The sequence below is a fragment of the Colius striatus genome, chromosome 5 (genome assembly GCF_028858725.1).
Source record: "Colius striatus isolate bColStr4 chromosome 5, bColStr4.1.hap1, whole genome shotgun sequence".
Taxonomy (NCBI): domain Eukaryota; kingdom Metazoa; phylum Chordata; class Aves; order Coliiformes; family Coliidae; genus Colius; species Colius striatus.
This window is the reverse complement of record NC_084763.1, coordinates 48,897,624-48,919,931: the sequence shown is the minus strand read 5'-3', so window position 1 is coordinate 48,919,931 and position 22,308 is coordinate 48,897,624. Positions and strand designations below refer to the sequence as shown.

Here is a 22,308-nt window from a genome sequence, read left to right as displayed (position 1 = left end):
GCAACATGCTGAATTCGACTAATTTTCTTTTATTCTGTACAAGTTTTAAGGAGCTACTCATGTTTCTAGGATCTGAATTGCTTTTGTAAGAAGCCTCCAACATATTTTGTCCATTAAAACACCAGCCCAGTACCACTCTACTTGTCTTCTGAATGGTTGGAACTGTTGATGTAAACAACAGAACATTTGCCATTTAGACTACAGTAAAAGTCTATAAGGTTTTGCTGTGATATTTTAGTTTTCACACAGGTTCTCCAGTAAACACTCATTAAAAATGTTTTAACTTACAAATTACTTGGGTCCGCAATAAACAAAGCTGTGATTTGGTTTTCTTAATGTATCATTTTGCTTTATCTCAACAAACTAGGACTAAATAGAAAAAATATACTAATGTGGACAAAGAACACATTGACTTGTAAGATTTAGATAATTTTTATTATGGAAAGAACATTAGCAAATGCATTTCTGGAAAAATAAAAATCAATGCTTCCCTTGCAAAGCAGAAAACCCCGCATATTATTTCTGTCACATTCATTTTCTCTCTGTAATGGCCATTTGCCTTTCATTAATAGTGAAATAACTTAAGATCTGTATTGTTAGTTTTCTGTCTTTCACAGGTGCACTGGGTGCATACCAACAACCTGCATCATCTCCTGTCCAACTACATTTTTCTAGAGCACTGGAAGGGGGATGGGGATAGAAGAAATAATGATGATAGCTGCCAAAAACATTTCCCTCTTCTCTTCCACAGATATTCCCAATCTGTGTGAATTCACTTACTACATGCAGGCCTCATGATCCATAGCATGCAAATGTCAGTGATCATGAGAAAAGTTTGAACTGAATTAACCTTAAAAAAGAAACATGCAATGGCAAGGACAAAGGGTTCCATTCAAACCCATAGTCCTTTAATTAACTCTAAAAAATAGGTTATTCCATTGATGACAGTTATCTTTAAAGATAAATAACTTATTTTTTCAATCTTTCAAGCTACATACATACATACTTTGCATATATTTTCAAAACTGTCTAATGCAACAGTAATAACACCTACTATATTTAAAGAAAATTGGAAAATTAAATTCGTTTTACACAGACAGAAGAATGAGCTTGAAGTTTCTGAAATGCAAAGTTTTGGATTGCTTCTTTAAAAGAAGCCTCCAGTAAGTAACAAATCCAGACAATTATGTATACATTTAGCAGATCACACAGAAAGCATAAAACTACTTTGGGCATTAGACCAGGGAGCAAGAATAGAAATTCTACACGAGATAAACACATGCATAATAAAGATGCAGTGTATTCTGAAGCCCTTTCTAATTGCAAATTATCTTTTGAAGTTCTCTATTTTCATGACTGACCATCTAAACTCATACAATTAAAAAGCCTTAAAAATATAGATAGAACTTAAAAAAATTCTAGGGGGATCTTCATGTTCAATGTTCAAACTGTCATGCTTTATTTTCTCTTGGCACAGGAAAAATTACCAGCATGTCTATCACTCAGTCCACTTTTCTTCGTTTACTTAGTAGTAGTCTCTAACTGCGGTAAACTTAGTAGTAAAACTTAACATTAGCTAAGCCCATCAGGCATCTTTTGTTCCTGTATTTATCTATGGGGCACAAAAAACCATTCTAACTAAGAGTTTCAAATAAGCTATTTCCATCACTGAACTTGCATGCTTTCTGTAAGTGTTCAGAAACAACAGATACCTGGGATCTTGCTTGTTACACTACCATAAACATCAATAAATTGCAGAAATCAAGGGTGCTTGCAGGGTCGGGTTTTTTCCCCCCCTTCAGAAATCACTGCCTATTTTATTTAGTAAAAATTCAGTGAATAAGTATAAGCTGCATGTATGTTTTGTGAAGTGTAGAAAGAGATACTTTCAAAATTGTATTAATCATCCAGAAACATAAAATGGAACTGTTAAATATCAGGTGTGAGAAAACTATCACCTCAGTACCCTAATCTTTTTGTTTCCTATTCCAGAACAAAACAATGTCATCTGAAATTCATTAACAAATATGAACATATGCACTGATTTAAATTATTTCAGATAAACAGCATTTCTTTTTTTCTCAATGGGAATGATTCAGAAACTAAAACAGTTTGTTCAGATCACCAAGCCCAAGAGGAGAGTTCACCAACTAGATTTTTGCAGTGGTAGAGATTCTCATCTGATCTGAAATTACTATATTCGGTGCCAAGTCTTCAATGCACAGTTGCTTTTGTCAGCTGAGTATTATCTCATTTAAAGCTACAGAAATCATGCCCATTTCAGTTTTGAAACAAAAGATGGCAGTTTTACCCAGGATACTTGTTTTTTTTTCCTGACAAGCAGCGTTCAAACCAAGGAACTCTGAGTGGGCAGTGTAATAGAGGAGAGATTTTTGCTCAAGTAGCAACTATACAAACTGTTCTATTCCTCTTTTCTTCCTCATACACATTTTTGACAAACTAAGAAATGTGTTTCTATCAACATCTCAAGAACATTTTCAAGGTTTTATGCCTGATGTTTTTGTTTTCAGGCAGTAACAGGCATCAGAGAACTTAATTCTTCTAACATTTGGGACATAAAAACCTTATTTTCTACAAAGAAGAGGAAAATGTAGCTGCATTGCCTCATTTGAAAACCTTCTATCCTAATATATGTTGCCAGTATTTTATAATAAGTCTTAAACATTTCCAGAGGGAAAATATGGTGATGATTTAATACAGTCTTCCTAAGTGAACAGGGCTAAAAAAAGAACTGGTCAGGAATGTTAAAGTCAGTTGCAGTCCTTCACTGGAGAAACATTTCTGTTAATTCAGAAAGCTAGCTGGTGTGACCCCTTTGGAAGGGCTGCCCTGAAACCTAAAGGAGTCCTGGAGACCTAGTTGACGTTCAAGGTCAGCCTCTTCAAAGTACAAGACTGGTCCAGCATTTCCACATGCAGCAGGTGTGGACAAAGCCAACACAGATGAACAGAGTACTCCTAGCTGAGCTCCAAGACAAAAGAAGCGTATGCAAGGTAGAAGAGGAAGAAGCTGACAGGAAGAAAACAGATACAGAAAATGGAGTTAGAAAACCGAAGATCATTTGGAGTTGCAACTAGTAAGGGATGTGAAAGGCCAAAAAAGGCTTCCACAGCTTTACGAGTGCAATCTGAGGGAACTGAATACAACCATCTATTCTGCACTTACAAGGCTGTGCTCATGTTTGGGTGCCCCATAGATACAACAAAGTTCAGCTGGAGGAAGAGAAAGCTAAGGTGAGAATCTTACCACTATCTCACCTATGTAAAATAGGAGGATGCATGGAAGATGAGGGCAGACTGTCCTTCAGGCTGCACAAGAGGAGGACAGGAGGCTACAGACAAGTTGCCATGTTGGAATCCAGGATAACAGAAAAGAAATTCACATTGAAAGTCATCAAACACCAGAAAAAGGTGTCCAGAGGCTGTGTAGTGCCCATCCATGGAGATAATAAAGACTTAACCTCATTTAACTATGAAGGTAGCCCTGTTCTGAGCTAGGCATTTGAGTGGATGACTCTGATGGTCCTATCCAAAATAGTCTATGATTACATAATGTACACCCAACAAGAGCACTTTACTTGTAGCACAACCTTTTTCAGCTTAGTAATTTTGCTTTCCAATATACACATCTGTTAAACAATGAACACTTCAAAACAAATGATGATTCAGATGAAATTTTATAGTACTGAATTCTAAAACCTCTTACTGTACTACCACAGATTCCTCACATTTCCTCGCTCTTCATAACTGGGATCTCTTTCTGCATAAAGCATCAATATAGAACTCTAGGAATGAAAATATGTAAATAAATTAAAGAATAAATAATACAAAAAGTACGATCAAGTCAGTGAGCATTACTAAATACACAGGAAGCAGATAGATGGAATTAAAATGTTGTACATACACGCTCAGTGTACAAAGGACTGTCACAATTTAAAGACTTTATGCACACTTAATACTTACCTAAGAATAAGACTACAGCCAATTCCTATAAAAACATCAGTGTTAATACACATTTACATATAAATATATATGTATGTAATGTGTGTGTAAATACAAAGAACCAAAGATGAAATGCAGACCACAAAAAAGCTGATGTGCAATACAAATCTATTTTGAAGCCAATGTTGTGCAACTCATAAGCAGCCCACCAAATCCAGTATATAGAAAAAAAAAGATCCTGAAAGATATTTGCACAAAGGGCATGTGCTCTGAGGTTCTCCCATCAATAGATATGTGGAATCTTTTGAAACACAAGATATCCCAAGAAAACTCATCAATCGTTCTTGTTGCGCAGCAGTGGTAAATAACACAATTCTCTCCGAGTGCTCATCAGTATTTCAGCAGTACTCACTACTTTGTTATATATAGTTCAAGATTCTTGAGAAAGCCCAAGACATAAAAACTGCCCTTAGAAGTCTACTCAAGAGGTGCTCTGTTATGAAACTTCAGCTTCTGAACCTCGAAAGTGAGAAACCACTGCATTTAGAAACAAAATGTCTGCAGTTCTACAAAAAGTGCTGTTAAACCTGATGTGTTACATTTGTTTACATGTTACTTTTTATAGTCGGTTTCCAACTGAGGCACTTACTATCAAATCCTAGACATATTTATGCCTTTTGTCATAACAGCAATTTACATGTCTTCTCAAAGAGAACTTGTAGAATCCTGAATATAAAAATGGAGTTGACTACATTGTCTGAAACCTTAAAGGCTCATCTAATTAAAATCATTCCTTAATTCTATAGGAGTTTGTTGAAACTAAACAGCTTCTTTCTCTACACTAAATACACTTCAATTTAGGTCCATCTCTTCCTCACAACACAGCTACATGTGTCACCTTTCCTCCATTACATTAGACACATAATCCAAAAGAGTTTTAAGTTAAACCACTAGAAGACTAATACACACACAAAAATCAGCAGCATCATCTCACATCCTGTAACATGCCTTCTAGACAAAATGCAGAAGGTATTTTCATATACTCCGAAATCATATATTTTTCATCACAAAGGTGAAATTTATAATGGACAGTCAGGTCAGTTACACTCTAAGCACTTGATAAATTCAAAACAGGTTACCTTTAATTACAATATATTGTGTAATTCCTCACTGTCTTCATCTGCACAGGAGCAAAATTAAACAGGATAAGAGAATGGAAATATGACCTATACATGCTATTAGATGGAAAGCAGGCTTCAATGCAGTTGTTCTCACTTTCAACTACCTCTAAATTCACCATTTTTTTCATGATACAAAGGAAAAAGTAGGTGGTCTGGAAAAAAGCTTTAACCAACCTGCTGCACTTAGTTGCACAGGAAGCTTAGAATGCTTGCAACGTGTTTAACACATACACAAGTACATGTGTTTAATTAAATTCAATTCATATAAAGTTTCCAACAAAGTCTAAGGTACCCAGAGATGATTTGCAGGCCATGGTAAAATGATAAACTGGATAAACTGGAACATCTTTCTTATAAGGAAAGGTTGTGGGAACTAGGGCTGCATAGTCTAGTGAAGAGGAGACTGAGGAGAGATCTCATTAACACTTACAAATATCTAAAGGAGGTTAGGGCATCACTTTTTTCTACGGCAGCTAGCAACAAGACAAGGGGTAATGTGATGAAGTTGGAACACAAAAAGTTCCATTTAAACATAAGAAAAAACTATTTCACTGTTCAGGTGAGGGAGCCCTGGACCAGGCTGCCCAGGGAGGGTGTGGATTCTCCTTCCTTGGAGGTCTTCAAGACCCGCCTGGACACATCCCTATGCGACCTGATCTAGGTGGATCTGATTCTGCAGGGCGGTTGGACTAGATGATCTCTGTGAGTCCCTACCAACCCCTACCATTCTATGATTCAATGATAAATGAACAGTCTCATTTCAAGATATCAACAGTATCTTCTGTCTGTCCAGTTATACTCACTTGGTGCTTCATGATTTGGTTTGTGGTTTTTTTCACATGACTACTGTATAAATATTTTAAGCCAGCACCAGATATCTGTGTGTTGAATAATATTCCCGTAAGAACCTCTGGGTTCAACAACAAAAATAGGCATATATAACACAGTCATGTTCTCAGTTATATGATAGAGTCTGCACTTGAGCACATGGCAGCGTAATGGCTACATTCCAATTACAAATAAGCTATCAAATACAAGAAGACTTCCTGATAAAAATTAAAAAGACATTTTCATTAAAATATATTCTTCCTATCCTTCACTAGCATGGCAGCATAGTTAACAACATGCACACCAACTGCTCTAACTTCTATTTATATAGTAAAGCACAGGCATTGGCATGCATGAGAATTAAACTAAGAAGAGGGCTCAAACTGCTACCATTTATTACCTACATAATGTTTTCCTCCATGTATAATTCCATTGAGCTCAAAAAATCTGCTATGCATTCACAAGACTTCAGTCAGTTAGTTACTGGGAAGACTTCAGAGTATCTGAGCTGCAAGCAAAATACGACAGCTAAACGCCACAGAATACTTGCAGCCTCAGAATTTCACAAAGCAGACAATTAAAAGCACAAGGTAATATGACCATGGCTATGACCAAATAAAATTATCTGTAACAGGATAATAAGCTAATGAGATTCCTCTTGAAGTATTAAAATTCGGGCTATTTCTTGAAACAATGGTGCACAGAATCTCCAGTTCCTTTCTCTGACATTGTCAATAACAAAAAAAACCCACCCAACAACGTCAATACATCAGCACATTACAACTCTTCACAGTCTAAAAAAAACTCTGCCATCACCATCTTGCATCTTTCTTGGCACGGTGAGAAAACCACATAAAGGTCACAGAAAGCAAACTTCACTTGCATTCTTACAGGTGGCTCCTCCAGATTAAAGCTGAAAAGCCGCCGAGCGGTGGCACGTAGGACCTTTCGGTGCCTTTGCAGAACAGAATGCTTCAGTTCCCACACCTCTGAAGCCAACATTTTTCAGCAGTATGCAATCACTTCTATTTAAAAACAAAATGATACCTTGTGTTTACTGCTTATATACCACAAACTGACAAATCAGAAGAAATACAGTATAATTGACCTCGGTGGGAAAGACAGGATTGAGTAACATCCTCTCAGTATTTTTGTAAGATATGCAGCTACTGCAAAGAATTGAAAAGAAAAAAAAATCCTGAAGGCTCAGCTAAGTAGTTCTACATTCAAGTAAGCTTAAAATGATTTGTCAATTGTATGGTGAAAAGTAAGAAGCTACAGTCAAATCTGTCTTTTTTATATCCTAACCTATTTTTCTAAATGTATTAAGAAAAACTAATCTTTAATGTGAACTCGCAGCCATTCAACCAAGATTTAACAAATTCTAAACCCACACGCTTGATTTGTCATCTGTTTGGCTGCTAAATCTGACTCTTTCAGATTGCTGTGTTACCTTATTATTATACTTAAAAAAAATTCTCTTGGGATTGCAGAGCAAAGGAGTGAGTCGCCTATCTTACACAGGAAGGAGAGATTTTTATCCTTAAAAACAGGAGGTTCGCCCACATGATCACCTGGGACAAACTTGGCCAGTGCAAGCAGGCTAGAAGGTTATAGGAGCCTGGGAATGTTTAACATCAAGAAAGTAATTACAGCCCAGCAAGATCAGAAGGAATTACACAGGAAATGTGAACAGTAACCCTTTCATGCCAAAAAAAATCATGAAAAAGTGAGCTCTCAGATGCCAAACTATGAGGCTGTACAAACCAATTGCAAAATGCAGGAATGGAAAAAACACTATATATTACTAGGCTATAAATTCCCGACGATGTGATAAAGCTATACTTCCAAGAAAAGAATAAAACCTCTGCCCTTTCTTTCTGCCATGTATATGCAGTATAATTAAAGCCAAGAAGAAATAGGAAAAGATTTCGAGCACCATGTAAGAACAGTCAGATGTCTCTTCTGAATTTTTTCTTTAATTTTATGATGACCAGTCTCCTCCCTAGAAGGTGGTCAAACATCTTGTTCTTATTTAGTCATGGAGAACTTCCTTCCAAAGTAAATAGGGGATTATCCAAGCAAGAATGCTAACTCTCTCAGTTATCTATTCCATAAAAATGAATCTCTCAAATTCTGAAATAAATCCTAAAGCTCAACAACATGGTTCAAGCTACTCTACGTGCTTCTTGGTGAAACAATTTCTGTTCTCCGGAGACACAAGGAAATTTGAGTCACTTGACTGTAGTTCAGTCTAGTTGCAAAGCCTTGAAGTGCCATTTTGGAAAATGAACAGTGATCACACATGCATGCTCTCATCATAGACCTAAGAATCATTTTAACAAATCAAGAGAATTTTTTTAAGCTCCCCACTAAGTAAAACTTTATTCCTTTATATTTACCAACAGATAATGCTGCAAAGTATTAGCACATAACCCTCATGAGATAAAACATGAGCAATAAAGCAACCAAACACTAGCAATTTTATTAATTTGTTGATTACAAAATTATGAATATATCAATATAGGAAACAAAAATAAGCAGCTCCCCAAAAAAAGAATATTAATGTATATGTGAACTACCCAAAAATTAGAAAGACACTTTTATCATTAAAAAAAGGATACATTATTTAAACAACACACTTTTTTGTTGTCCTTAAAATTGCAAATCAGAACAGCGTCATCGAACGCTGCATGTACAATGTATCTCCATACCAGAACTTTGGTTTCTTCTTTCCCACCTTGACACTCGTGTTCCAGTCCACCTTCCTTTAATGCTAAAGTCTTCCTTTTCTCGTCTGTTCTCTTGGATTCTATTTTGTTTCCATTTCCTTGCATTAATATCTAAGGTGGGCCCTTGCCATCATTAACACCTCATGCACAACTAACTCCTGCGTGACCAAAGGCTACTCTAATAGATAAATAAATAAAATTGAGGGGGAAAAAAGGAAAATAAAATACAAATAAAGCACATGAGAATTTTGAGCTTGTGTATGCAAATAGGGAAGATGTGGTAGAGTGAAGAAGTAACAGCCAAGGAGCCAAAAAGTCATTGCTGACATCATAGCCTGCACAAGTAACTGTAACTTTCATTTTTCAGGAGATATAACTGAAATATGAAACAATTCTTTTTACTGAGATGGAGGTTGAAAAGAGACAACCACCATGATCTCATTCTGGAGACAAAGGGAAAGTTCTGTTTTCTGCTGAATTAAACTTAATCCCACTTCTAAGAGTTGGTGATTCGCGAAAAACAAACCGAACTACCTCTCTCACTCAATATGTGTTCTGAGATTAAAGTCCCTTCTCCTAAATTTGTCTGTCTCCACAGCAGACTAAATATTCAGCAGTACAATAGCCATCCAAGATGTTAGCCACAAAAAAAATGCACTAGGAGATGATCCATTACATTTTTGATGGCTATAAGCTCGACACAGATCTATGCAGAGAATGTCACAATGTTTGGTGATTGTTCAGAAAAATATTGCCATACTGTTGGCAAGATAATCTGTCTTCAAATGACTTGTACACGTAAAGCAAAAACACTTTCAGTGATATCGCTATTGCCTTCTGAGTGAGCTACCACAGTTCCAAGGTGTATACAATCACAATCTTTCTTTCAAAGTGAACTGACCACTCTGAAGTCTGTTAGAAGTCAAAAGCTAACTGCAAGGATTCTTACCATGCAAATGAATTGATGGCAACAGCACTAGGAAGTGCTTCTCATACCTCCCAAGTGCAGGCAACACATAAGAAGCTGAGAATTCCTCTCAATACATAGATTTCTAACTGATACATCTGCTGGACCCTCAAGCATCACAACAGTGCATACTGCTAAAATAAGATTCCTTTGCAAATCAACATTTTCCACCTGAGCACATCTGCTCTTTACAGAACCTCTTCAGGATTTACATCTGAAAATAAGTAAAGTACCAGTACTAGTAATGTTTTTAAATGGAAAGTTTATCAGCATTCAACTTGTTCCCAAAAAGAAATACAATCAACTTTAAAAACCTGAAAGTAAAGAATGGGCCTGTGAATCCACTTCATAATGAAAGTGTGTGCCAAAGATAACAGTTTTCACAATTATTAAGCTTTTAAAAACAATTATTTGTAATACAATCAGATTTCTAAAGAAATTTAATACTTCCTCTTTGGGGCATATCTATAGTCAGTCAACCTAACACGTGTGTTAATATTCCCACTCAGTCTCTTTCTAATTGCAAGTATACATGCTACAAGTTTTCTCTTTCCCACCATAAAGTAGTTTTCTAAATGTAACTTTCAAAGACTGAGTTATCAGATAACTGTGTCATTCAAAGATGAATACTGGAGAGAGAAGATGCTAAAGAAAACCTGGAACTCTGCTTTGGAAATATTCTCCAAGAAGGCACTCACAGTTATTCTGCACCAACCAGTACTAACCCATACCGTTTCTTTAAACGTATCTATTAACTTTTAACTACTAATAAACATTTCAGAAATAGTGTTTCTAGTGTTTCATGTATGAAATGTTATAAAGTGACAATTCAAGGAAACTGTTTTCATTACACTTTAAAACATAATGCCACTTAGCCAAAAAAAAGCTTATACTGCCCAAGAGTATTATTTCTCCCATTACCAATACGTTTTCACTTTTTGTTGTCTGGGGGGAAGATGCTTTGCAAATTATTGGATATCACCATCAAGACATTACTCTGTTTCCTTGACTTGCATTTTTGATAGTCCGATCAGAGACCATTACTCCACAGCTTCTGTAATCAAGATTTTATAGCTCTGGATGTTATTTTTTTTTTTTTTTTTCAAAAATTAACAGCCTCCTGAAATGAAGAGACATATGCAGAACAAGCAAATTCTGGAGTCAGGAGTTTCCACCAACTACCCAGCAGTATTCTTAACCTAATGAATTTTTCTGCTTCTCAAAAGTTGATCAGCTAAATCTTTCAAAGCTATCTGCATTTCTGTATGTGCAGTTTGATCTTAAAATCAAAAAAGAAAAAGAGCTTCCTCTACTTTCACCTTGAACATGAAAATAAACTTTTGGGTCTCAAAATTGAAAAAAAAATAAAAATCACCTGCCAATGAATACCAATTTCATATACCAAGTGTTTGAAGATGAAAGATAAGAAAGGTATGATCCCTGCATATCTTGGTCTAGCCTGGATGGAATCTACAGTTTCATACTTTTTTTGAAGTGAAAAATCTTATCACGTAAAAGAAACCTTACAAATACTTACAATGAAATTATCTAGAATAAAGTCTTTAAATACAAAATCCATAATTAATCAATTCTTCTGACATTTTTTATGTGGTCATAATGTCTTTCAGACACTGCAGTACACAAAGGCATTTGACAGCCAGGTAAAAAATACATGGAAGGAATAAAGTACAGGATGGCTATAAACGCTGCTAATCAAACACATCAAACTCTGTTACAGTTTCAATATCTCCCTTTAAGCAAAAGAACATGTCCCACACCAGTCAATGTGCAAAATCCTGGACTAGACTTACTGTCTGAATAACCCTCACAGAAGCTGATGATCAAACCTGGCTTCTTTTACATTTAGGAAATCAAAAAGGCATCACTCAGTCCTCCTAGAACAGCTCTGACCACAATTATTTCCAGGCCTACCACTTTCAATATGCTGAAATTAGCTACCTAACTGAGAAAACCCAGCATACTACAGCTACTAGGCAAGCTAGTTTGAGTTGTTTATTTTAGCAGTGGATTTACACTGCTCATCAACAAAAAATATAGGAAGATTTGTTCTCAAATCTGAACAGTACACTCCGGTCATGACTTTGTAAGCCCTGAGGGGAACAGAGCACGTACATTATGCATTTTATGCATATGATGCTTTTGACAACTCACTCCACTATATTAACTACTTCTTTTAAAAAGTCACTTTTTCATTCTATTCAGATTGAGTGCACAGTAAGATAAATTCTTTCTTTTTCAAACCCTATCTCTCTAGAAATCAGTAAAAGCTACAATCATCGCTAGAATATAAAGACCCCATGCAGGAGGCAACATGGTTTTCTAAAACACTAATAGAAGACTAAGAAGTATCATCTCAAGGAAAACCCCGAGACAGATTATTACTCTCCCCTCCAAATTATTGTATAACTAACAGTTTTTCATCACAGGGGAAAATAAATTCCTCAGGCTTCACAAAATATTAAGTACCTCATTATCCGTATAATTGCCATACATAATATAATGGCCATACAGAATTGGCACAACTTTTAGATACTGCGACCTACAATCAAAATTACTGCAAATTACATCACATTCATCTATGAACTGTACTGTGGCAATATATAGTCTTGAAGTGCATGTAGATGATAAGTAAAAAAAGAAAAAAGATGTGAGAAAGACAAAGACACAAGTAATCCTTCTACTAACTACCAAATTACACAAGGTATTTTCAGAAATGGCTCCTTAAAGCAAAGATAAAATACTTCCAGCCTTGAAAAAACCAAAAAGGTAGGCACTGACTTTTGAGGCATTCTGCTCATTAAAAAAGTAAAAAGAAATAAACCAAAGCAACAAACTTCTCTAGGATCCCACATCCATCTGGCACCCACCTGCTCATGGAACGACTGGCAACACGTAAGGGTGGCTTTTAAATGCATATTTTTTAACTAGTGACCATCCCCAAATTGCAAGGCTTACTTTTTCAATGTTCCAACCCTAAATAATGTTTAAAAGCTGACCACTCCTTTAGGCTTACCCTCCCTGACAGAGTACCTCTCAGTTTTTCTGCCTTGACATGGGAATTCCATTTTAAAGATTCATACAGAGAAAATATTTCAGTATAAATTGTGGCCTTTCTAAGCCAGGAAAACGTCCCACAGGTCACTAAGCTACCATCTTTCAGGCAAGTTCTCCATAATTAAGGTATCAATTATAATTTCACAGGCATGTTTTACTTTATAAATAAACTCTTTCCACTATTTGAGCTGTGGGAAAGAATGCCTGCGTCAATGCACCAACCCTTGAAGCACGGCAAGTTTTGAACTGAATGCCAACTCAAAATGTTATTATATGGATTCTAGCAGGGAAAAAAATAGGAGGAAGATTTCCCCCTCGCCCGCCAAATTCCCACAGGCCTTCTGAAATTTTTTATTCCTGTCACGGCACCTCCCTGACATCTGCTCTTTGCTTCTCTAGAGCCAAATACAACAAATTTAAGTCAATCTGTTGCTAAACACATGAAAAGTAAAAACTGCAGCCTCCATTAAATGGAGTGAAAATGACATTTCAGTGGGAATGAGCAAAAGTTGATTCTGTGGTCTTTTCCTGCTGAACGCTGCTTCTGATGCTTTTAGCATGGAGTTTTGTATTTGAGTTTGATAGAGACTGAAAGCAAACACAGTTTCCAGGACTTGGACCATGCCAAGAGAAAAGACTGGCAGAGCGACAAGCATGCTCATTTAATTAAGATACCCCCACTGCTATTTTTTATTACTTTTTATATACTTGCTGGAAGTTGGCTGGATGACACAGAAGGCCAGCATTAGCTCATCTCACCCTTCCTAAATATTCCATCACCCTAGGTACAGAACAAACTTGTGTACTGACTTTGATCAAATCATCACAGAATCGCCTACTTAATGCATAAGCACAGGCAACAGAAACATTTAAGCTGAAGGGAACAGTGTCTCAGTGGTGGCAAGTCACAAAAATACCCTGCCCCACATAATTTCTCTCCAGATTGAGGAGAACACTGATGTTACTTCCCAAGACTTCTTCCTCAATGTCCCCAGTTACATGAAAAACAAAGTAAATCAGGGGATACTAACAACAGAACTACACATTGTACCTAGTGGTTATTTCACCTAGATAGAACCTAACACAGGGATAGAGAGCAAACAAACTACTGCCATGTTATAATTTCTCCTGTAAACACATTAGGGACAAACTTAATTCCTCCACTCCCACTATCAACACGTAGCTTTTAGATGAGATTTATTAAAAATCATGATACAAGAAATAATCTTATAAATGACAAAAAGCTGAGGGATTATATTCTTTTAGCAAAAAAAGTTACCCGAGTCTGTATAAATATTCTTGCATTCTAAATTATCCAATTTCTGTTAGAATTTTCATCAATTAAAATTATCCCTAGACTCAATCTTATCAGTTTATTAAGAAATATATCCTGTCTCAATTTTCTTTTCTCAGTTCAGCACCCTAATTTCAGCCAATGTGTCCTTACTCCTATAGCATGAAACAACAGACAAAAACCTCTTGAATTATTTTTCTCAATCCGTTCACCGTTCTCTGTACTTGTGTTGCATTTCATCATATTTGTTGTCTTTCAAAGGCAAAACAATCTGTTTTTTATATTCCTCTTTATAAGAGCAAATTTCCACTCATGTATATCACTTTCAGCCTGTTCTCTGAATCTCCTCTCCTTTACATGTTCCTTTACAGAACACGCATCCAGCAGCACATACACATTGATGCCATGCTGTATGACAGTAAGACACTGATTATTACCATAGCATTTAATTCTCCATGGTATTCTCCATCACACTTTGTTTACCCTGATTGCAAGTACAAACAGATACAAGAAATTAACAGAGCTTTCAGAAAGAAGACTTTTAACATACAACTCCCTACTTGGAATATGTAACACTGAATACGTGAAGACTTACCGTTTCAGGCCAGGCAGTCTTAACTTTTCTGTCCTTCAGCATAGTTTCTTCCTCAAATCTCACCCATTCCAATCCACAAATCTTTGTCATATGCCCATCAGGATACCTTCCCAGAAAGAAAATCACTGGTTTACAAAAGATCATACAGACTAAGAAAGGTAACTGTTCTAAATTGCAGACACATGGACTTTTCACCTTTAGGCCTTCAACGAGGCATGACGTATGCTTCAGTGCAAGGACAAGTCTGTAACGCAATACAGCAGACCTGCCTTTGGAAAAATTAAGACTTTAATTAAAAACATAACCCATGTATATATGGAAGATGGGAACATTCTACATCCCACTAACCCTTCAAGAACTACAGAAAACACGTTACATCCCTTAATTAACTTATTAAAACATCATAAAACATGATAGACCCTAAATTGACCCTTAAGGGTTACATATCCAGCCAAAATCAGACAAAAGAAAAAAGGTGCATTTGAAGATTTGAAATCACAACTGCCTACTGCTATTTTTCTCTAGGGCTAAAAAAGACAAGAGAACCAAAAGTCTAAGATTTTCTTTCTCAGCCACAAACAGTAAAGTTTGTTCAACGTTGCCATTTAGGGAAAAACATAACAGAGTGATTGACCCAACTCTCCATTCTTAAACACTTTGCTAAAAGAACAAACTATTTGTGAAAATAACAAAAAACAGCTGAAGGCATTTGGGTGGTCTCAGTTTCAGTCCTGTAATACAGAACAGCCCCTTCTTCCTAAATTCAATCCCAATTTGTTTTCCTTCTTCAGTAAAGCCTCAAAATGTGTTGATGACAAAAGTAATAAAACCCACTGAACATCTATATTATTAATTTAGAGCATTTTACTTGTAGACTGGTAACTTCCAAGTGTTTGATTTGCCATGCACAGAGCATGCTTATACACACAAGAGACCTCTGCAGGTTTTTATTGACCAGTCCTTTTTGATTCCCTAACAGTATTTAGGAGGTTCATATACTTTTACCTTTAGGACAATGCATATCATTAGTGGTGACTGATATTGCACCAAATGTCGATACTTAAACTTTACTACCTTGCTTTCCAAAAATAAGGATCTACCCTATTTCTTCACCACTTGTTCTGACTGAGCTGAGCAAAATTAAGACCTGTCAGAAGCTTATGTCTTCGTGTATATAGCACCACTTCACTGAAACAACAGCCAGATATAAATCTGCAAATACAGGCACTCATAGAAAATTGGCAGCCTGTTATCTCACTTAGGGATGCTAACCAGTCAAGGACAGCCAAAAAGCCATCAACATTAAGTTTTGAGTCGTTAATATTTAAAATCAATGACACGCAGAATACTGAAGTGTGCTCAGAACTACACAAATCAGTAACATCCTTATTTTCTGTAGATCATCCAAAAGAAACATAAATATACATATATAAGAAAAGTGAAGTGGCAAAGTGTGGATACTACCGAAATCACCCTGGTCAAGTTGTAATTTGACACCATACATCATTTTTAGAACACTGTCCCCAGAAAAAGGTCCTTAGAAAAGAAGAAAGATTCCCTTGCAACCGCACCAAAAAAGAATGATGACATAGGGTTATGGGTTTGTTTAGTATTGTTTCTGCTTTGGGGTCAAAAACCTCATTAAATGCTTCCTATAGACATTTCAATCTTCAGTTACTGATAACATAGGGCTTTATGAGGAAAACAGAAATGTTGCTCATAAACAGTAAAAATTCTCCATGAAATTATAACTGAGAAGTCCCTTAACAGCCCAAATCAATTTCACTGCTAGGTCCTAGTAAGTCTGCCAGGAGTAATTTCTTCCCATCACAACTCCTTTACCTGTCCAACAGTTTTCTGAGATGCTCTTCCATCTCTTTACACCTGCTTCTGCTGCCAAACACCCAAGCAAGCCACAAAAATACTCCCACCCCTCTGTCTCCTCAGTGACTTGCTGTGACAGAGACATGTCATCAAGGCTGGGATAGTTCAGCTCTGAACCTTATCTCAGCATATGACCTCTCTGGCATTAAGTGTAATAATTTTTCTAAACCATCTATCTTGGGCTTAGACTTTCTGAAAAAGGTATAACCACAGAATGAAACTACAAGACACATATACAGAAATTAACATCCTACAGCAGCTCCTCAAAGTAAAAGCCACACTTTAAAATATATGTTTATTATTCAATACGGCATAATTTTACTCTTTATATGAGCCTATGAAAAAAACCCTTCATTATTCTGCAAGCTTTTATTTCCTTTTTAAGCTTAAGCACAAATGAAGTAACCACAATGCATTGAGCTATATATTATACTCTTTCCATTTGTGCAATAGCTGAAAGTACACTGGCAGCTCAATACTAAGCCTGTTGTGGTATCAGGACACTGGCTACCGTCCCTTCAGACAAGGCCTACAGTACTACATGACCTTCAAAAACATGCAAGAAAGAACCAACGATAAAAAGAACAGTTAATAGTTTTGGAGAGGAAGTAGTTCTTTCCTATTTTTCATATATTTCCTATGGTAAAAGACAGAAGGGACAAACCAAGGATATTTTCTCAATGCATCCTTGTTTAATACACAGTACAGTTCTATCACAGTCAGGTTTATGGTGTTTTGATAACATTTTTTACATTAATTAGGAAGAATTATCAGATTAAGATGTATTGCTCCACAAACCATGATAACATTTCCTATGACTTTTATGCTATTAATTCCCATGACATCAGTCCTTTGAAAAAGTAACTACACTACTACCTACTTACACTAGGTTTAATCAGCTTACTAAGGACAAACCAATATTGGCAAATACAGTACTATAAGCAGTCAAAAATGCACTTTATTAGCAAATGTCACATGAAGAAAGGATGTTTTCCACACAGTTGTTCTGTGTTTTCATGAAAGATGACAAGACCAATACAGAGCAAACACAAAGAAGACAGCACTCTCCAAACGTCATTTTAAGTTGACAGTATGAACCTCTTTGTTACACCACCAAGAGAAAGCATGGAATAAAAAATCCCACACTTCTGTTGTTTTGTGGCTTTTAAAAATCATTAAAAATCTTCACCATAAATATTACTTTTAAGTGCTACACTGTGAAGGAGTTTGCACTTCATTCAACTTTGACAACAAAATGTAAATACACTTCATGAGAAAGCACTCAACTATTACTCCAGTATTGCTGCTCTCATTTGCCAATGTTAATCTTGTAAAAATAGATGTCCATGTTTTAAATTTTGTTTAAAAAATGTTTTAAAGTAAAAACATATTCTAGATTGATTAACTGAATTACAACGATCGTGTGGAACATTAAGTCTAAATAAGGACAAAATCTTGACTGCAGATGAGGATGAGCATCAAAACTTCTTTTCTTGCTGCTGAACCACTAGTATCTTTTACGGAAATTCTGAAAAGAGTTAGTTTCATTGGAGTACACTTCCACTGGAGTACATCCTCAAGGAAGTGAAAGAATTAAAACAAACAATGAAATGAACCAACAAATAGCAACTCAGAGACAAAAACTGTCTACATAAGAAGGGAAGCACAAAGATGGCAACTGGATCATTTTCTCCCTTGATCGCTTTTAACTTTGACAACATTTAATACTGAAAAATAAGATTCTGAAACGCTTTATGGTAACTTCTCAGTCCAACTTAACATAGGGAAAAGCACACAAACTTTAGGGAAAGGACTACTGAAAAAATTCCAATAAAGAATATAAAATTAAAATGCATCAGCTACCTCAAGTTGTTTGTGTTTACTCATGTAGCCTGTGCTAAGCATGTAGCAGCTTACCACTACCAGAAGCTACCTACTTCTACCACTGGAAAGAACCATGACTGATTGCACGTAATTTCTTTGTGTTCAGACAGACATAGAATCAAAACAAAAATATTCTGCAAGGATATTAATGGTATTTTTTTTCAACATGCTTACCTTATACATCCTGTTGCAGCTACAGTCAATAAAAATACTTCATTCACTTTAATTCCTATTCAAGGAAAACAAAAATCAGAAAGTCTCAACAACTCAGGAAATGTAATTAGAAAAGTACAGAAAATCATATTAAACAAACAACAGAGGCATACACTTTAGAATCCACAAGATTACTAATAAAACAATACAATGGCATCTCCTCAAAGTCTTACCACACACTAACAGTACTTTAGATCAGAAATGGTCATAATAAATATTTGAATAAACATTGCTAAAATAACTGATAAAGTTCGCACATTCTTGATTTTATCACACTGTTTTAAAATTCTCTAAGCTTCTGTAATTGTAACTGCAGCAATACCTTCATGAAACACCAGATCAAAGTTGTACTTTCACCATCTGACCATTTCACTTTGATCTGACATCTACCACATTAGGTGCACACAAATAAATGAAACCATCACCAGTTTCATATGGCCATTTAAAACATTAAACCACTTCCATAAATATTACCTCTGCACATAAAAATCCTCGTGGCACCTCAAGTCACAGATAAAGAATACTCCTTCTGTCTAATGCAGCATAATCATTGAACCTGTACATTGGAAACACATGTGTATGACAATTACTACATATATATATATATATCCACACACACACATATATAAAGCGAGAAAATCAGAAATATTCCATCATATGCTATCATCATATTTGCTAATCCTGATATTCTCACAAATGAGAATTAGAGAATACATAGGAAACTAGTACTTCCTTCAATTAATGCTTTGAAAAAACATTTTAAATGTAAAATATTAGTTAGCCCACAATGTATTACTTTAACGGCCTGACCAAAAGTTAAAAACACTCGAACCACACAATAGTAATAATTTTCTTCTGATCCTCCAGATATTACTACCTATTTTTTTTATTTAAACACTAAGAATATAATGTCAGATCCTAACAAAAAATATTTTAAACATACACCAAAACTGTCATAAGCTTTTTTCCTTCCTTTTCCAACTTTTCACAAACTTTGCCTGAAAAAATCCAATTCTTCTAGCTACTGAAGCAGAAAAAAAATTCATGCTCATCCCTGAAGCATGACTTACTTCGCACAAAAGTAACTTGAAAAAAAAACCACCTCAAACTAGAACTAAAAATAATCAGTTACATCAAAGTTAGACAAAACAAACAAATTAAAAAGCAGCAGCTCAGCATTTTGGTTTCTGAATGGCCATGTGAAAAAAAACCAAAAAAAAGCATGCAGAAACTACTGTGCTTTACTGTATTTATCCTCCTCTTTTAGTTACACAATAATATGAAGGACCATTTTTAATGGCAAATTAGAGGTTCAAATAAATCAATACAAGTCAACTAAACTACACACCATTCAAGGGCTAGACTGTTGACTGAGACTTCAAAACACATTAAAAAGCTCCAATGAAACATAGTTAGCATAGAGAAAAAGAAGGAACTGAGCACAAGGCAGAATGAACTGATGAGCAAAAGGCTGCCAATAAAAGAGAAGATGCAGCATATCAATTTTAATTCAGGCACAGAACTAGGTATGCCTTTTAATAAAGCATAACTTTTGGATAGAATAAATTTAAACAAGTCTATCTCATACTGTTTCAAATCTGCCACCTTGTAGACATCACTGCAGGCCTTCCAAGACTCTCTCATGCTGCCTTCAAGCACTTCCCTCTTTCTGCCAGTGCCAGACACCCCAGATCACTTCGAACTTGGATAATGTTCTCTGTTTCATTATTAGAAAAAGTTCTAAAGGATTCATAAGCTAGAAGGCCTCAGCCCCAGTTAAACACAAACATTACACACATTTATTGCATCCCTTTCTACACCACAGAACAAAGACCCCTTCGGCTGTCAGGTTCCTTACAAACCCCAAGAAGCCCGAGGGCTGCACACGGTATTTGTTCTTTTATGGAAGCAGCAGCAAGGTTTACGACAGAGTGCTCAAGTCTCAGAGTCAAGAGCTCCGTGCACAGCTCTGACTCAGGCGGGAGGGGGGGATTTCACACCAGCCAAACGCTTCTGCAACTCAGCGTCACAAAACCTAAGGGCCATCCCTCTATATGCAACATTTTATGGCCACGTGTACCGAAAGAAGAAAAGTGTAAGTGAAGTGTATAACTTTTGCGACTCGTAGAAATCCTCCCGCAGATCTTTGTTCTAACATCACACCCGACAGCCGCAGTCACAGCCGCTCGCTGGCTCTGCGCTCGCTGGGGGCGGCACCGCCTAACGCGGCAGCCGCGGGTGGCTTGGGCCGCACCGCGCTCCCCCAGCGCCAGCGGCCGCCTCTGCGGGCCGCGCACGGCCGCTCTCGGGCTCCGGCGGCAGGAGACGAGCGGGCCCCCACGCTCTTCCGCGGGCACGCTGCCGGCCGGCCCCGCCGCAGGGGGCGAGCACAGCTCCCGCCGGCACAGCCGGGCTGCAGGGCCGTGACACGCTTTCCCGTGCCTGGACGACTCAAAGGCCTCAGGGCAGCAGGGCCTAGCGGGGACCCGTCGGAGGCCAGGTCGGCGAAAGCGCCCAACTCCGCACAGCGCTACCGCCGGGAGCCGCTGCCCCGCCGCCTCCTACTTCCCGGCCACCGGCGCAGCGGCCTGCTCGGGCCCACGCCGCCGCCCGGCCCCGCGGGCTGGGGGTGTGTCAGGGAGCGGGTGCAGCCGCGCCCCGCGCCATACCCAGCGCCACTCGCCCCCACCCACCCCGGGCCGCAGCCCCCACTGGCGAAGGGAACTTACAAGCGCGCCCCTCTGCGTGCCTGCGTCACGCCGCCGCCGCGCTACGTCACGGCGCGGTGTGGCGTCACAGCCCGCGAGCCGGCGGACGGCCCCTGCCCCCCCGCCCGGGGCGCGCGCGCACTGCGGCCGCCGCAGCGCGCGTGGCGGGAGAAGCGGGGCCGGCTGGCGGACAACGCTCGTTGCTGCTCCCGCACCTCGGCCCTGCCGCCCCCGCGGTGCAGCGTCTCATGTCTGACTCCCCACGCCCCCCTCGGTACTTGCCTTCGTTCCCCGCCCGCTGTCGGTGTGGGGAGAGTTAGGCTCACCGCTGGCCCCGAAGCAGACTGCCACCGTGCTATGGACTAGAGACTGGGGATTGTGAGAGGCAGGTTGGAAAAGGAGGCTCTGGAAAGTACAGTTGTTCTGGGAAGTGGGCACAAGACACCTGGAAGCACAGCCGGCTGAACGTGAGCCAGCAGTGTGCCCAGGTGTTCGAGAAAGTCAGTGGCATCCTGGCATGAGTCAGAAACAGTGTTACCAGCAGGGAAGTGATGGTGCCTCTGCACTCGGTGCTGGTGAGACCACAGCTCAAACATTGTGTAGTCATCTGGGCCTTCCACTTCAAGAGAGACATTGATGTGCTGGAGTGTGTCCAGAAACAGGCAACCAAGCTGGTGAAGGGTCTGGAGAATGAGTCTGATGAGGAGCAGCTGAGGGAGCAATTGGGAGAGAGAAGGCTGAGAGGAGACTTTATTGCTCTCTACAACTACCTGAAAGGAGGTTGTTGTGACATTGATGTTCATCTCCCAAGTAACAATTGAATGAGAGGAAGTGGCTGCAATTTGTGCCAAAGAAGGTTTAGATTGGCTATTATGAAGCTGATCGTCTTGAGTGCTTTCACACAGTCAGCACAGGTTTCTGAAAGGCAGTTCCTATTTGACTAACCTGATCTCCTTCTGTGTCAAGATATCTAGTGGATGAGTGG

General features: G+C 38.1%; 1 protein-coding gene across 5 annotated transcripts in view; it reads right to left on the bottom strand.

The window, feature by feature from the left end:
- ZNF438 (zinc finger protein 438) overlaps positions 1-21,429 on the bottom strand; it is a 58,948-nt gene extending 37,519 nt beyond the window's left edge. For 3 of the 5 annotated variants that reach the window (XM_061996401.1, XM_061996405.1, XM_061996404.1), the window contains exons 1-4: positions 21,345-21,429; positions 19,090-19,171; positions 18,577-18,631; positions 14,635-14,740 (exon numbers count right to left, since the gene is read on the bottom strand). The gene's annotated coding sequence lies outside the window, so the exon portion shown is untranslated. Of the gene's footprint in view, positions 1-14,634; positions 14,741-14,829; positions 14,904-18,576; positions 18,632-19,089; positions 19,172-20,220; positions 20,764-21,344 lie in introns of those variants that run through there. The other 2 variants (XM_061996403.1, XM_061996402.1) reach the window with 2 other exon arrangements.
- Positions 21,430-22,308: the final 879 nt, after the last annotated feature.